The 17,748-nt window shown below is 39.9% G+C and overlaps 1 protein-coding gene across 7 annotated transcripts in view; it reads right to left on the bottom strand.

The window, feature by feature from the left end:
• FARS2 (phenylalanyl-tRNA synthetase 2, mitochondrial) overlaps positions 1-17,748 on the bottom strand; it is a 546,789-nt gene that overhangs the window by 518,355 nt on the left and 10,686 nt on the right. The window contains exon 1 of one of the 7 annotated variants that reach the window (XM_046006560.1): positions 10,394-10,490. The exons of the other annotated variants lie outside the window; for them this stretch is intronic. The gene's annotated coding sequence lies outside the window, so the exon portion shown is untranslated. Of the gene's footprint in view, positions 1-10,393; positions 10,491-17,748 lie in introns of those variants that run through there. 7 annotated transcript variants of the gene reach the window in all.

The following is a 17,748-nucleotide window of genomic DNA, read 5'->3' as shown; positions in this document are numbered from 1 at the left end:
ACTTACACACAGAATCCAGAAAACAAAAGAACAAGCAAAACTAAATAGACCCATAGAAACAACAAGAACAATGAGGTGGTTGCCACGGGGAACATGGGTGGGGGAATGGGCAAAGTAGGGGTAGGGGATTAAAAGGTACAAACTCTCAGTTATAAAATAAATAAGGCACGAGAATACAATGTACACCATGGGGAATGTAGTTAATAATATGTAACAACTTTGTATGGTGACAGATGGTAGCCAGATTTATTGTGATAAATTCATAATGCATATAATGTTGAATCACTATGCTACACACCTGAAACTAATACAATATTGTATGTCAACTGTACTTCAATAAAAAAGACAATTTAAATAAAACATCAGTTTATTAATCATGAGTTTAAATCTGGTGCTTTAAACCTATTAATCGTAAAGTTTACCCTGATAATTCTTTCTTTAATCCTACCTTCATTTGGAAAGTACTAATATAATACTTAAATTTAATCCACTAATTCTTCTTCTTTTTAATCCTATTAAAATTCTTTTAAATCCACTTGAAAAGCTTTAACCTCCAAGATGGATTCACGCTGAGTAGTCTTAAGGCAGCTGTTGCATAACAGCGGCTGACAATGGATAGCCTGGCACAGGAACCTTACAGCAGGCTTGAAAGCAAAAACCCAACCCTGATTCCGGGATGAGTCCTCCCTCAAACTAAACCCCAGGAAGGCTCCAGCCAACTGATACAATACAATTGAAATAATACAAAAACAATAAATAGAAGAAAATGTAATTTTAATACTGAATCACAGAATGTTGCTAAGGACATAAGCCTCTTCTTCTATATCTCAAGTAAACCATAAAGCACATTCATTATATTTTGTAAAATGAACTGTGCACATGTCCTGCTTTTAGAAGGCCTTTTCAGCTTCAAAAACCACCTATTTAATGGGACAGTATTAAATATTAATTTTTTTAAATGTCGAAGGAGCCTAGGTGCCTCAGTAGGTTAAGAGTCTGTCTTAGGCTCAGGTCATGGTCCCAGCATCCTGGGATCAGCCCTGCCAGCAGACTTCCTGCTCAGCAGGGAAGTCTGCTTCTCACTTTCCCTCCACCCCTTTTCCCCACATCCCCAAGCTCATGCACACACATGCACACACTCTTCCCTCTAATACACAAATAAATTTTTTAAAAAATAAATAAATGTCAAAGGCTGATGAAAGCACATCCTCTAGATCTGTGCTAATACAGCAGCCACTAATCACATGTGGCTACCTAAATTTAAATTAATTACAGTTAAAAATTTAGTTCCTCAGTTGCACCAGCCCCATTTCAAGTGCTCAAGAGCCATAGGCAGGTGGTGGCTGCCATACTCCACAGTGCAGATATAAAACACTTCCATCATCACAGAGTGTCCACTGAATAGAGTTCTGGATAATAAGTGTCTTTTTCTGAAGCAATCACAGCATTTTCATTCATTCATTCAACCTATGTTCGCTGCTGAGCTCCTACTATGGGACTGGCACTGTGCTGGTTATCAGGGATAACTGCGAGGGAAACTAATCATTTAAGTAGAGATAGACAGAAACCTAAAAAATAGAGTAGAGACTTGATTTTTAAATAAAGAAGAGCAGCCAGGGAAGTCCTGTCTGAGGAAGTAATGTTTAAGTCAAGATTAGAAAGATTAAACCATTCAAAAAGAAACAGTTTCCAAATAGAGGGAACTAAAGAACCAAAGCTTCCAGGTGGAAAGGGCTTATCATGTTCTAGAAACTGATTTCAGTGCGTTTTGCAGCTGTCTCATTAAACTTGAAACCCCAAGCAAAGCATTTAACTGACACCCAAATCTATTCCAACGGGGAAGTTAGACAACGGTCCATATATTATCCTAGGCACTTCTCCTTCTCCCTCTAAATCACCTGCCTTTTTGTCATTTCATTTCTTGAAGCAACAACTTCTGAGTGGGCAGGAACAGAAAGAGCAATTAATTTTGTTACTTCTTGGTAGAGGAAGAAATGGGCTTAAACGCTGTTTCTGAACTACGGTGCATTTTAACTAGCTGTGTTCTCGCGGGCCACTATTCACATGGGTAATCAAGATAGTGTCATCACAAGTGCAGCAGCTTCCACTTGAGGGTAGGAGGTCATGATTCCTGCAAAGGGCACACAAGCCACTCAGACTCAGAGCAGCAATGGCCCGCTTCTAACTGGGGGATGATCCTCTTCCCAGGAGACACAGTCGCTGCCATGCACCACAACACTGTCACTGCCCCACTGACAGCTCTCGGGTGGGGGCAGTGAAAACACCTCGGCTTTCAAAAGACAGGACTGAGGGGGAACTCTGAACAGTGACCCCTCGGGGTCTCTCTCGCTTAAGTGCTTGGGACACCTCTGCCTGGCACCTCATTCACCCATTTACACATGTTTTGTCATCCCACTGTCTTCTCCACCTTCATCACCTTTTCAACCCAAGTGGCTTGCTACCAGCAGGTCTCAGGCTGGTTTTGTTATGACACAAGTTCCCTTTCAAGGAGCTACCCAAGACCTCTGAGCTGAGCCAAGGCAGGAAGGCCATGAACCCGTGCTGAAGCCACTGTCCTCTAGTGCATGTAAGGCCTCCTGCAGGAGGCTGGAAGGCACTATTGTCCTCTATACATAATGGGAGCCAAACTGTCTAGGCAATTTCCTTCCCATCCCATTTCTTTCAGAGAGAGAAAAATAGAACCTCTATTGCTGGAATGAGTTGAAGTGCTTGGCGTTGGGGGGGAAAAAAAAGACTGCATTCTCATATCAAATTAATTAAGAGTCAAATATGGAAATTACCCTTCTGACATCAGGTTTTGATTTTTTTTCAGCCTTAATGAAGAAAAGCCCAGTGAGGTTGAATAGTTACAGAAGATCAGGCTAAGGAACGTATTTTAAATCCACACATGTCAAAACATTCATTGCATAGCGACATTTCTGCCCAAACACATTTCAGTAATTAAAATTACGCTTCTTTCAAATAAAGTATGCCACTACCATCTTTAGTAAAAGACCTTGTAAAAACACTTCATTTTACCATATTTTGATAAAAGCATAAGCTTCAGATGTTACAATACCATGTGAAGTTATCCACAAATAAAAAGGAACAACAAAAAACAAACAAGCAAAAAACTAAAACCTGCGCACCTGTCAGATCTCATTCACCCAGTTCAGTGGGCAGTGACACCAAGCCCTCCCTGCACACGCTCTTTTTAACGGAAAACCGAAGCAGTGCTTACTTGGAGCTGCTGTAACAAAATACCATAGACCTGGTGGCTTCCAAACAACAGACATTTATTTCGCACAGTCCTAGAGGCTAGTCCCGGGTCAAGGTGCTGGCAGATCTGGTGCCCACTTCCCAGTTCAGACAGCCATCTTTTCACTGTGTCCTCACATGACAGTAGTGAAAGGTCCCCCAACGATAGGTCTGTGATCAAAGGAGAGAGACTGATACAAAGTGAAGGTCAAGCAAAGCTTTATTTCATGCCAAGCATCAAGAATCAAACCGACCGTCTGGGGTTGCCTCTTACAACGACCCCTCCCTGCCTTACAGTTACAGACTAACTTGTATAGAGCAAAGGCCATGTGGTTGGGCCTGGCCACACACAGGTGACCAATGAGATTGTTAACACACAGAGAAAGCTGCACAGTCATGCTAGGTCACACACGGGTGGCCAATTGAATTATAATTTACCCTAGTAGACATCTCAACTAGCCTATCACCTTGGTCAGAATTGGCACCCAAAAGGCAGGATCCACACTCTTTGGTAGCTAGGGAGACAGTATGCGCCCCCACTGATTGGATGTCTCCACCTGGCCCGACCCGCCCTTGTATTTGGGCTTTGTTACCTAGGACTGGTTTCCCGGACTTGCTTTTAAGTTCCGGGAGGGGGGTGGGGCGGGGGGCAGGGCAGGGTCAGTTTAAGTTTTACTGCATGAACAACAAAATCACTGTTTAACCGGATGGAATCGCTCTGGCTAAATAGGCCCTCACAAGGAGGAGCAGAGCTCCCTGGGGGCCCTTTTATTAGGCACTAATCCTAAAGATGAGGGCTCCGCCCTCATGACCCAATCACCTCCCAAAGGCCCCACCACTTTGGGAGTTAGGACTGCAACATGGGAACTGGGGAGTGAGGGGAACAAATACTTAGTTTATGGCACAAAATAGTGAGAATACACTCCTAATTTCTACAGACTGTCCCCAGAAGTAGGGAGAAAACAGATGATTTTGGTTCCATTTTGGACTGAAGAGAGTTAAGTAGGAAAAAGTAACCTGATCCCAGATCACACAGCTGGGGCAGAGCAGGCTGAAGGCTGACACTCCAGGGCTAGGTTCAGTACTTCACCCACTTTAGGGTCATACTGCAAGAGCTGGAAAATGTCAGCAACTGATGGCGGCTTTACTTTAAATTATAATTTAGATTAGTTACAGATAAAGTATAACTTTAAGGAAAAATTCTTTTAAAAGATTAGAGTTCTAGTCCAAACAGGATACAAGATACCAACTCACAAGTACCTACTGAGTTCAAACTTGTCTCGTTTATTACAGGGAGATATCCACAATGGGTGAGACACAAGGATATTCCTCAAAATGAGGGTCTAGGCATAAAAACTGAAAATGTGATGCTGGGATTTTATTGAAAGAAATACTGAAATAATGCTAAGCAAGGAAAAAACACCAGTGTTCTTCTGTATCATGAATAAGTTCCAATACACAGAAATTCAATAAAAAAGCCCATGCATATCTTTCATATCCTAAATATACTCACTTCTAAACATGGTATTTCTGATAATGTGCTACCTCATAAAAACAAAGTTTAGCTTCAATATGGCTAGCACCTTTCCTACTCTACAGAGATTACTTGGGAAATAATCTGACTTTAAAGTACAAATGTATAAGGCATTTGGAAATCAGAATTCCTTAACTTTAACAACTTTTATCACATTTTTCTTTGCTTTCCAGTTTGTACCTTTCTGGTAAATAAAAGATGTTTGTTGTAACTAAAAAAAAAAAGGATCTATGACAACGCATTTGGAATTGGTATCTATTTCCTTCTCCTTAAAAATGTAACTGATGAGCACTGGCAAACTGTTAAATTATTAGACTGCATGTGTGAAACTAATATAACACTGTATATCAATTACACTTAATAATAAATAAATACATTTAATAAATAAATACATAAATAAATTTTTAAAAAACAAGGAAAATGTAACTAAAAAGTACAGTCATTCTAAAACCTCCTGGGTCAATTCAGCTTGTTTTAAAAGCAAACCACTTTGCAATTCTAATTACAACTTCATTTAATGTTTTGGTTGAAGTCTTCCAAAAAAGTCGAATATCTACATGTGACAGATATCAACTAATCTAAAGAAAGTATTGTGAGCCAGCCCTTGTCTACAAATGCAAAAAGCTTTGAGTTACATCAAACTAAATCCACTACCTGTGCGTTTATCCTGCTTTGCAGCCACCATATGATCAATGAATAACAAAAAGGCAAAGTTAATTACACAGTAGCTTTTGTAGGTATTAGGCTTAAACATCACAAGAGGATAAATGCTTTCTCATTACGGTATTCTAAAGTTGATTCAGGAGTATACTGAGCATGCATTTGAGAAGCACAGATTTTATTTGAAAATATAACAATAACATGTATTTGTTTCTGTGCTGCCTGTTATAGAGACAGGAATACACAGATCACAGAGATTCTTCAGGGTTCTCCCAAAGCCATGCAGAGTTTCTGGACAGACAGACATCTCTTAATCAGGAAGGAATACCTCCTGTTCTACCAGCCAGTCACTCCCAACACACTAGGCCTTCATGACCTCCCTGCTCTAAGTCTCCTAAAATCTCCTGGATTTGTTTTTGGGTTCTGTTTTAGGTTTTTTGTTTTATTTTGCTTTTTTGGCATGTGTGGGGTGGGAGGTGGGTGTCTTCATTTTAATAAGTGTGCACATAGGGCCATGCTTATCTGGAGGAAATAATCAGTTTTATCCAGAGAACAACTTGAAATATGGAATACTTTAAAAGAAATAAAACTAATTTACAAATATTTACTATGCCTTTAGAAGAGGTGCTAAGAAACAGAATAAGAAAATGTCTTTGCCCTCAAACATTTCAGGTCAGCCTCACAAAATTCCAAAATCGGTAATGGGCAATGACTGTCTTCATCTGTCACACCTATAGGTGGCAGCACTAAGCTCCGGTGGCTCTCAATCTTGACTGAATTACCAGGAAAGCTGCTTAAAAAGATCTGCGTCAGGGTGCCTGGGTGTCTCAGCGGGTTAAAGCCTCTGCCTTCGGCTCAGGTCATGATCCCAGGGTCCTGGGATCAAGCCCCACATCGGGCTCTCTGCTCAGCAGGGATCTGCTTCCTCCTCTCTCTCTCTCTCTGCCTGCCTCTCTGCCTACTTGTAATCTCTATCTGTCAAAAAAATAAATCTTAAAAAAAAAAAAAGATCTGCGTCAAGGTGCCATCATGAGATTTTTATTTGACTGCTGTAGGAGGAGACCTGACATTAAGTTTCACAAGCTCCTGGAGACTGTAATGCGCAGCCTAGACCAAGAGCCACTGCTCCAGACCAAGAGCTCACAAACTCCACAGGTGCTAACGCCAAGAGTTCTCAAACAGGTTCTCAAATTGTCAAGGGTTGTTTAACCCAGCCTTGGATTGCATCAAATACCTAGCAGCCAACCTACATATTTCCTTTTTTTTTTTTTTTTGGCTTTAGGTTCCAGAAGATGATCTGTATCATTTTAACCTCAACTAGCATATAGCTCTGGGAAGGCTATGAGCACTTTTAGATAATCATTTTTAAAATTATCTCAATTTCTCCATAAAATCGTTCTTATTACAAATATCTCTTCATGTAAAAATTTCATTTTTAATTAATTGCTGAGATCAGTCAAAATGGCATTTAATAAAACTATTTTGCCAAAAAATAAGAAGCAATACTGGCCACTCTCGACTCCTGAAATTATCTTCACATCTTTCACATCTTCTATAGAAAGTTTTGCTAAAACCAGTTCAATGACAGCTGATAAGATATAAATTCAGGTTTTTGTAAATGCAAAACTAGATTTTGCTTTATTGATTTGCTGTGGGGGTTGAAAGAATAAGCCACATATATCACAAGAAGAGTGGTTAAATGGGGCAGCAGGAAGTCTTGGTGTAATGTTAACTGTCACGTATTTCAAGATTATGGACAGGATCAATTCTAAAATCTGCTTAAGGGAGGCAAAATTCAAGCACAGGATTTATCTTTGCTTAAAACTAGGTTCTCCCTCTTGTAAAAGGGACTTACCAAAGGAAACTTTGTATATGTGCTGCCGAAGCGAGCACACCAAAGGAAACTTTGAATACACCTAGCCCACAGTCATGTAAGTTGTTCCTGGACCACTGGGATGTGAGGACATATTTACATCATCCTATTAAATTCAGGGATTCCCCACTACGTGCTGGTAAGAAATGGCAATGCCACACCTGCACGAGGGCAATAAACATGGATGGAGCCCACCTGCTCTTTAACACAGCTGTCTGACTTGAGGCTGATGAAGTGGTCCTCCTCCTGGCGACACATTAGACCCCTGATACTTTTTAAATATATTATTACTGGGCCCCCTGCTTAGGATTTATGATGGACTTGATGTGAGTGGAAGAGAATACTGGTAGTTTGTAAAGGTTCTCAGATGCATAATATGAGGCCAGAGAACCAGTGGGTTAACAAAACCAAGAGGTTATCCATCTGCAATGTCAGGTAATGTGATCTGGGAACAACCAGTGGGGAACAAGTTCAGATAAAGACAGATCTGACCTCTGAGTTTGCTCAGATGACTCAAATGCCGGTCTCTCTCCTAGAAAGAAGGATGAGTGGGAGGAAACTCATGGGAGAGGAGAGAGTCTGAGCTTACATACAGGTGGACTAGAGTTCGAATGAATCCCCATTCCACTGTTAGCTAGCTATAGAGCCCTGGCCCACTGAGGACATTCTTTCAGCCTCTTTTCCCAGAGGTTAACTGGCACTCACTCCATCTCATCAGGGTTCTACCAAGATTACCATGAATTACATGTAAAACAGGAGTATAGCAGGTATTCGAAAATGAGAGCTGTGTCAACCTCTGAGCAATCCAAATGGGCCTTGGGCAATCAAGAAGAGAGGCATCCTGTAACTCATCTCCTCACGCACAAGACACATTCAATAAATTATTTCTCAAAGCTTCAGAGCCATATTACAATGTCCATACTTTCCTGAAGCCTGTAACAAAGATCTCTCATGGCCAACTTGTGGAGAAGGATCATAGCTTACTTGTTTCACAAAATTGCCAGTGATGCCTAATTATAAAAAAGACAGAATTGATGGATCTGAATGTCAGAGCAAAGAATGGTTCAACTGCTTCAGCGCTATTCCCAGAGGAGAACGGAATGCCTAGCTAAGGGGCAAAGAAGGAATCCAAATCCTAGAACAAGCAGACCCCTGTGGTTTTAGGGTCTTATGGCCTTAGGTTGAAATTTTTGCTTCAACACTGCAGTAAATCACACACTCTGTATGCCTTAATTTATTTATCTATTAGATGGGAATAGTGCCATCAGAGTCAGAGTTCTCATAAAAACGCAAAGTGCAAATGCAAATGTATGGAAAGGGCATAGCACAAAGTGGATGTTCAATTAATCAGGTTTTATTTCCCTTGCCCCACCTATGTTTTGATCTCTGGTCGTGAAGTTTCTAATAAATCATGCCCCTGAAATATTTCCTCTTCATGAATCAGAAAACTCTCAAAGCCTGAGAGCAAAAATTCACAGACAAGCCAATCAAAAAACACTAGAAAGCTATCTTCGGATAGTGGTTCCCTTTGGGGGGAATGGGGAAACTGGACAGAGAAGAGGGTAAGATACAAAATATTTCTGCTAAATACTGACTTTATGTCCTATGCAACATTCCCAATGTCTAAACCTTAAAACTAATAGAAATGTATTAAAGAGAAAAAACAGTAAGAATGATAATAACATAGGTTCATTTCTTATTCTTTTATGTACTATGAACTGTAATACCCTTTAAAATTCTGGGGTTTTCATCATCTGACCAGGTCGCAAAGGGGACTCAATGATTGGTTACTAAGCAGTAAATTGTGCTAAATTAGAAGACTGATACAGGAAATCTGGATCAAACACTTTTACAACTAAATGACAGGAAAGCTGAGATGTATAATCAATTCACAAACAACTGTAACTTACTGACAGGAAAAAAGAAAAACTCAGCCAGTTTTCTGCTTGATTTATAGACCTATTAAATCTAGCAACATTTAGACAGTTTTGTATAATTATTATCATGACCAATATGAGATAGGACATGTGTAAGAAAATAACATATAAACATCAATTTATAAATAACTATAGTTAACAGGAAAAAAATCTCATCCAGTTTTCTACTTGATTTATACGCCTGTTAAATCCCGCAACTAACAGGCCATTTTGTACAATTATTATTGTGACCAAAATAAAAAGCATATTATAGAGAAATAAAGGTATATAAGAAAATAATACACAAACATCATTGGCTTATTTTTTTCATTAGAAACAACAGGTCTACAAAGATCCATCTACATGCTCCCATCTGAAACATTACAACCAATATCACTGATACCCTGACGTGGCTATTTAAAGGCTTACTGAGTATCTGGCACTGTAACTAAGAATTGGTCATACCCCTCAAGGAGCTCACAGATTCCCAGACAACCAGAGAAAGAGATATAGAAGTTCCCACCCAGAACTCAAGACTAAATGGTTATTGGAGGGCAGTGAAGGAAATGACTAACTCTACACAGAGGAAGAACAGAAAAGATTTCACAAAGAGTGAACTCTCAGTGGTTGGTGGCTAACATCATCAAAGACTGGGCACATCTCTTCTCAATTCTGCATTTGGTGGCTTTTTGACAGTGGCCTGAAATTGGGTATACATGTACAAATACACCAACCCCAGCCAAACACTACAACAGGCACTCCTCCCATAAACATTGTTTATTAAACGTGGACCAGCACACCCGTGATCTCGATGGCGAATTTCCACATTGTGGAGAGACCACACGTGTACAGGATCAGAGGCATAAGAGTGTGAAGACCCTGAGAGACCTGGGAGCTCAGGATGAGGAAGTGCAGGGGAGCAAAGGAGGGAGTAGTGATGAACAGGAGAAAGGGAGTTCCAAGCCACATTCTGAGGAGCGAAAGGTCCTGATCTTCATCCTACAGGAAAATTAGGCCAGTATTCTTAGTGGAGCAATAGAATGACATATGTACATGTTATAAACATGACCCTGGAACTCAGGGGGAAGTGGAGCTGAAGGAAGGAGAAGGAACAGCAAAGACACACAACCATCTTTAACATCTAGAACCTACCTGTGGGTCACTGCCATGATGAGGCAGGGTTAAGATGAAGGGAAACAGGGGCGCCTGGGTGGCTCAGTGGATTAAGCTGCTGCCTTCGGCTCAGGTCATGATCTCAGGGTCCTGGGATCGAGCCCCGCATCGGGCTCTCTGCTCCGCGGGGAGTCTGCTTCCTCCTCTCTCTCTGCCTGCCTCTCTGCCTAATTGTGATCTCTCTCTCTGTCAAATAAATAAATAATAAAAAAAAATCTTAAAAAAAAAAAAGATGAAGGGAAACAAACGAACCAGCACTCACCGCACTGTAAAATACAGAGATTTTAACACAAAGTACACTGTCCAGAACATCCAAAACTGAAGTGGGCTCAGTCAAGGAAATAACCAGCCCTGAATTGAGGCTGCAGAGCGGCTGTTCTTTGGCAGAGACACTGCCTTCATCCAGACACAAGTAACTATCAGAAGAGAAACAAACCAGAAACTATCCAAAGAAACTAATGAATAAAAACAAAATTTAAAATATAAAGAAAAAAAGAAAATGTTCACCAAAGAGAAACTGCTCTAAGAAACAAAGAAAGTAGGGGCGCCTGGGAGGCTCAGTGGGTTAAGAAACGAAGAAAGTGTTCAGACCAAACTGCTTCCCCAAACCAAGGAATTAGAAATAAACTTTAGGGAGGGTATGTGCTATGGTTAGTGCTGTGAATTGTGTAAGACTAAAGAATCACAGACCTCTACCCCTGAAACAAGTAATACATTATACTTTTAAAAAAGAAATAAACTTAAAAAATAAGATAAAAACTGGTCTTAGTGAGGGTCAAGGAAGATATACAAAAGACTTTTTTAAAAAATGTTACAAAATAACAGAAGATAAAAAGTGACTTGGTATAGCTCAAGAAATAGGAGAGAAAAACAAAACTCATAAAAAATGAGCTAGAGGTAACAAGATGTTAAATAAACACGAATAAAAACCCTGTCAGGGACAGGGAGGCCAGGTCTGAGAAGTCCTACAAAAGGAAACATAAATGAGTAAAAATACAAAAATGACCAGAAAGAAAATGTCAGACACATAAGACAAAAGATCTACTTCACATTATTGGCACTCCTAACAACAACAACAATAACAACAGGAAAATATTTGAAAACATCACAGAAAAACCTCCCTCCTAGAACTAAGACATATTTGAGTCTGCAAATCAAGAGCGGACCATGCTCCAGGAAAATTACAATGCAGTGATCAACAGTAATAGCCTAGTAAAGTTATCAGCTCAGGGGAAAAGGATACCTACAGCAGGAGGAAAAAGCCATATACACAGCACCGCCTTTTCTAATCATAGGGTTCTTTGCAGAAGAAGTGCATGAGGGAAGTAAGTTTTCAGCCGAAGCAGGGGATGATTAGGCCACTAAACACAATCCTCAAGAAGTACTGGTGGGGGGAATGTGTGTGACCTATATCCCATAGGTCATACTAGTTCAACATACATTGGTTACAGACGCAGTATTGCTGAATCACCGGCAAAAATATCCAGTGGGAAGCCAGGTGTACAGATGCTTGCCTTGTTTCTTCCTTACACTGTTAGTCAATTCCACTAATGAAAGCACATCAACAAAGCAGAGCAGGGAAATCATTAGGACTGAGAACTAGACTGGTCTGAAGCAGACCAATGAGATGGCATTAAGCAGTGAACAAGAAGCCTGGGCTGGATAAGGAGGGAAGAAGCAAGGATATGAAACAGGTGTGGCACAATAAAAAAGTGGAAAGTCCCATAGATTACAAGTCCTGCTGGGAAAAATAATTGTGCAGCCCTGATAGCGAAGGGAATAGGCAGGAGGATAGGAACAGCAGAGTTAGAGAAATGTTGAAAAGCTCAGAGTCTGGGGGCAGTTGAGTCAATAAAATGTGCTTAACTGCGAATCCTAGCTGGGCCACTTACCATTTATGTTTCCTCGTTCTATAGGACTGTGATGAGTACCAGATAAGACAACCCATAAAACAGTCAGCTCAGTAAGCACTCCAGGAGTAGTTAGTCCCTTCAGCGCCCATGGGAGCTGATGAGCCGCGGACCAGGAACCAGAAGGGTGGGGGGACAAACCTGAGCCCTCAGAAGTAATTCACATTACTTAGCTTCAAACACAAGCATCCTGCAGCAGGAAAGAAACCCAGTTGTGAGGGGAAAGAAGTAAGAAAACCAAGGGACAGCAGTAAATCATAAAACTATAGCCCTAGCCAAAAACTCCATTGAATTGATGATCAGTGTATTGGCAAATATTTATTGAATGCTATGCAAAGTACAATCTAATCATTTATTTTCACATCTACCTGCTAATAAGATAGTGTCCAGCACATAGACAAAATTAGAGGGCAATTAGCGGTAAACTAGGTGGAACTGACTGACTGCTTCTATTTACAAAGAAGAGCAAAAGCCAAGGCTGGCCTGACCTAGGACAGTTAAATGTCCACTGAGTGATGAGAGGACATGTTTCTGCCAAATGCATGGCTTGGGAATGTGCTCTGAAGCCATGCAAGAGACAGAAACATAATGGTTAACACTGTAGACACATTCTGGCATTACTATGACCTGACCAGGGGTTCCCAACCTATTTCAGTCTAAGAATAAATTTTAACTTTGAAAAATCATCTAATCTTCACAAGATCAGACATATACTTTTTTTTAAAATTTATTTATTTTTTTTTTAGATTTTTATTTATTTATTTGACAGAGAGAGATCACAAGTAGGCAGAGAGGCAGTCAGAGAGAGAGGAGGAAGCAGGCTCCCTGCGGAGCAGAGAGCCCGATGCCCGCGGGGCTCGATCCCAGGACCCTGAGATCATGACCTGAGCCGAAGGCAGCGGCTTAATCCACTGAGCCACCCAGGTGCCCCTATACTTTTTTTTTAAAGATTGATATTGAATGAATGAATGGCTACCCAATGACAAAGGATCGTTAGTTCCTAACAAAAATCTATACTCAGAGTGCCTAATCATGCCAGGCTCTCCACCCAAAAATCAGTAATAACAACAGCTAATCTTCCACAGCATTTTCTATAATTCCAGTCCTATTTTAAATGCTTTGTATTATTAATTCCTTTAATGATAACAACAGCCTGGAATACAGTACTTTAATTTTTATTTTTTTTATTGAGGTATAACTGACATATAACAGTACATTAGTTTCAGGTACAACATAATAATTCGATATTGCAAAATGATCACCACAGTAAGTCTAGTTAGTTAACAACCACCTTCATGTATAGTTACAAAAGAATTTTCTCTTGTGATGAATTTTCAAGATCTACTCTCTCAGCAACACTTTTAACACTTTTAACATCCACCGTATAATTCAAAACTACTTAAAAGCATTAATAAGTCACAGTAGCTTTTTATCACTGCGTATTTTCCCCATCACTATACTATGTGCATATGTTTGAAAAATGAGATGACAAGCACATTAGAAACATAGGGATTCATATGCCTTTTCTTTCTATGGCTCCCACAGTTTGTCTAGTACGTGGACTGGAAACCACTGCTCTGAGTTAACTGACAGGATCATGAATCTTTTAAAATTCATATTCCTCATTCTAAAATTGCAGAACCTGCAGTACAGCATTTCTAGGAGGAAAAAAAAACTGACACTGCAATGTTGAAAAAAACAGGTCCAGAGAGATTCTAGCAAAATACAAAACCAAAGCACAAATTCTCTCAAATTACTGATCAAATAGCAAATATTGAATACATTTTGTATGCAAAGTAATGATCATTCACTCTAATCATATTTATTTAAGCATTTACACACTAATTGTACTTTTTTAAGCACAGAACCAAACAGAAAGCCAAATAACCCAACCCTGGGACAACGAGAATGAGAGCTTACACAGAGGTAAATAAAACACTGTAGAGGATGCTAATAACAGAAAATAAGTATCTATATAAATTATTTGCTAGTTTTTCAAGGCTGCTCTTTTACCACCAAATCAATATGGCATGATACAATCTGGAAAATACAAACATTCTGGAAACAAACAGTTCAAATATAAATCTGTTGTGTGAACTGGGGCCACTTATTTTAAGTTCTCTAAGCCTCAAGGGTTTTGGTAATACTGGGGTAACAATGTCTAGTTCATTCAACTAGTATGAGAACCAAGTAAGAAAGTTATGTCAGATGTCTTTTGCAGGGCCTAAAAATGGAGTGGAAATGGTTGGAGAGAAAGAGAACCCTCAGGAAAATCTGTGCCATGAAGCTCAGGACCACATCACACTGGCATTTGATCTTTCTTCCCTCTCGTGGGGGCTGAGTTTCCAGACTAGCTGTCTTAACCTAGGTAAAGCTGGGCTATGGCCCCTTCCAAGGAACAGGCTGCAAAGCTTCAACAAAGGAAGAAAACCCAAGAGTGCACAAATCTCCTGTTCTGAAATGTCTAATTGCTTTTTTATGTTCCTATTAATATTTAGGAGCTTTTGTCTAGAGGTCTAAACAACATAAAATAAGACTATGATTAGATATAACCATGAATCCAGTTTCCCCTATTAAGTGAAAGAGTAGAAGTAGAAGCCTTGCCTTACCTCCACACCTTAGTATAGCCCATTAGTCACACACACAGAGACTCAACCCTAAAGTAGAAAAAACTTTCACTGCACCAAACCCCCACCCCAATCTCCTATGCCTGATGAAAGCACAGCAAACTGGGGATCCAGAACAATGGAGAAAATGGAAGAATCCCACCTCTGAACAGAAAACAGGAAGGATGCAGGGATCCTGTAAGGAATAAAAGGGAAATGGAGGCTTTGAGGCAATTCCTATATCTGCACAAACAAAACAATCTACAGCCTTGTCAGGAGAAGGAAGGCCTCCTTCATTTTGGAAGGTCTTAAGACACCAGGGTGTGCAGAGTAACATCGCTATCACAGACTATCGTACCAAACAGGATGACCAAGGCAGTTCAGCCTTATGACCCTCGTCCCAGAATTACTATTTAACAACACCCACTTTCATCGATCTCAACAGCGTCCTGAATTAGGAAATGGATTATATGATCACCCAAATGTCAAATTAAGTGACTTACCTAAAATGATATGGAAAAGCTTTGTGAAAGCTGTGAAATAAAACCAAATCAACAAAATCCCAGTCAAGTTTTCTCCCTTACTATCACTCACATACTCAGTGTCTACAATAATTCTAAAAGTTCAGAGTAACTCTCCCTATAAACAATAAAACTATTAACAACAGTCTTGGATTACAGCCTGCTGAAACTCGAAAATTTTATTTAAAAGCATCTCCACTGTAAGTCAATAGCTTGTGTCAATAATTCACATGGCCTCTCCTGAGACTACTTTAGAAAGAAGATTCAGAGATTCTGACTGACTAGTAACCAAGCACAATAACCTGCTAAAATAAGAATCATTTCCATGCTTCCAGAGTGTTCTAAAACATAAAATAAAAACATTTGCTACCAGAGGCTCTTGACGTCAAATTATAAAAATAGTGTCAATAAAGTTTAAGATAATGCAAAATTCAGGGAGAATAAATCCTAAGACAAGAAAAAGTGTCCAAAATACGTATTACTCTTCTAAAGAAACTGACAAGAAACTTGCTCAGTTAGTATGCTAAGTGACTACCCTACTTCCCTTATAAAATCTAAAAGGAAAGTCTGACCAACGGGAACAATGTCCTTTAAACAAGTTTAACAGACTCTGTGCCAGAGCTGAATATCTCACGTTGCCAAAAATTGTTGGTGGTGATGGGGTAGGAAGCTGGAAGATGCAGAAATTTAAGGATTTCAGTCTTCTTTTCTTCCACCCAGTCATCTGACAAATGTTTACTGAGCACTTACTATTCACATTGCCTATAAGATAAAACAGATCTAGTCTCTGCCCTCACGGAATTGACTTCGAATGGGAGGAATCAACATTAAACCAGTGTCTCAAAATTACACAGCAATATAATTTTACGTTACAAAAAGTTAAAGAATAAGATGTTATAAGAAAGAATAATAAAAATTAAGATGGTATGATTTGAATTGTGGCCAGGAAACACCTTGTTGAAGATGGAACATGTATGTAATCTACGGAGTCACTAGTTAAATGAAGAGTATGGGAAAAGACTGATTATTCCAGAGAGGGACCCTGATGTACAAAATTCCTGAGGTGGGGGGGGGGGAAAAAAAAAAAAAAAAAGAAAGCTTAGCCTCCATATGCACATTACAGATTTATATGAAGAAACTACATGGAAAAAATCCCAAAGCTTCCCAAATAGCAGAGAAATTAACAAATTTTAAATTAACAAATGCAATAAATTCCAAATAAAAAATTTTGGCAAGGCTGAAAGAATGAAACACTATTTTTGGCACTACTGTATCAAGATCTGTTAAGCTGTAAGAGCTGTAAGAAAGTACAAATAGTTGGGGCACCTGGGTGGCTCAGTGGGTTAAGCCTCTGCCTTCAGCTCTGGTCATGATCTCGGGGTCCTGGGATCGAGCCCCACGACGGGCAGCCAGCTCGGCGGGGAGCCTGCTCCCCACCCCCCCGCCTCTCTGCCTATTTGTGATCTCTGTAAAATAAATAAATAAAATCTTTAAAAAAAAAAAAAAAAGAAACACATTTATTGTCTACTCATCACGAAGTCTACAGGTACAGGTACCCAGTTCCAGGGTTCATCTAACAGCTCAGAAAAGTCAAGGCAGTAAGTTGGAATCTCTTGTATTCTCCTGGCCTTTCTCACAGGATTTTTTTTATGGTTGCAAGACGGCTGTTGATCTTCAAGCATTAGTCCTCACGTTAGCATTCCAAGGAGGAAAGAAGAGATAGCATAAGCAAACTCTCTCTTGTGAACACCTATCTTTTAACAGGAAGCAAAATCTTTTCCAGAAAACTTCCAGACAACATACTCTTGTCTCACTTTTTTTTTTAAGCTTTTACTTATTCACTTGAGAAAGAGAGTGTGTGAGAGAGAGCATGAGCGCGGAGAAGGTCAGAGGGAGAAGCAGACTTCCCGTGGAGCTGGGAGCCTGATGCAGGACTCTGAGATCATGACCTGAGCCAAAGGCAGTCGCTTAACGAACTGAGCCACCCAAGCGCCCCTTTCCTCTTGTCCCATTACCCAGATCTGTGTCTTGTGGCTACTTCTGGCTGTAAGAAAGGTAGAAAACCAGGTATCTGGCCAAAAGGGAATGGAATCACCATGACTACTTTAGACCATTATGATTCATTTCCAGGAACTAGGCACACAACCACTCAAACAAAATTACTCTTCTTCTGGCCAAGAGGAAGCATGGCTGTTGTGTAGATAACTAACACTATCTGAAGTCACCCAATAATATTTACAAGTAAGTTATTTAGAGCTCATACAATTGATTCACTCATTCAGCTGTTGGTATTTATT

The sequence above is a fragment of the Meles meles genome, chromosome 5 (assembly GCF_922984935.1).
Source record: "Meles meles chromosome 5, mMelMel3.1 paternal haplotype, whole genome shotgun sequence".
NCBI classification, from domain to species: Eukaryota; Metazoa; Chordata; class Mammalia; order Carnivora; family Mustelidae; genus Meles; species Meles meles.
Note: the sequence above shows the minus strand (reverse complement) of the source record. Positions and strands in the feature narration are given on the sequence as shown.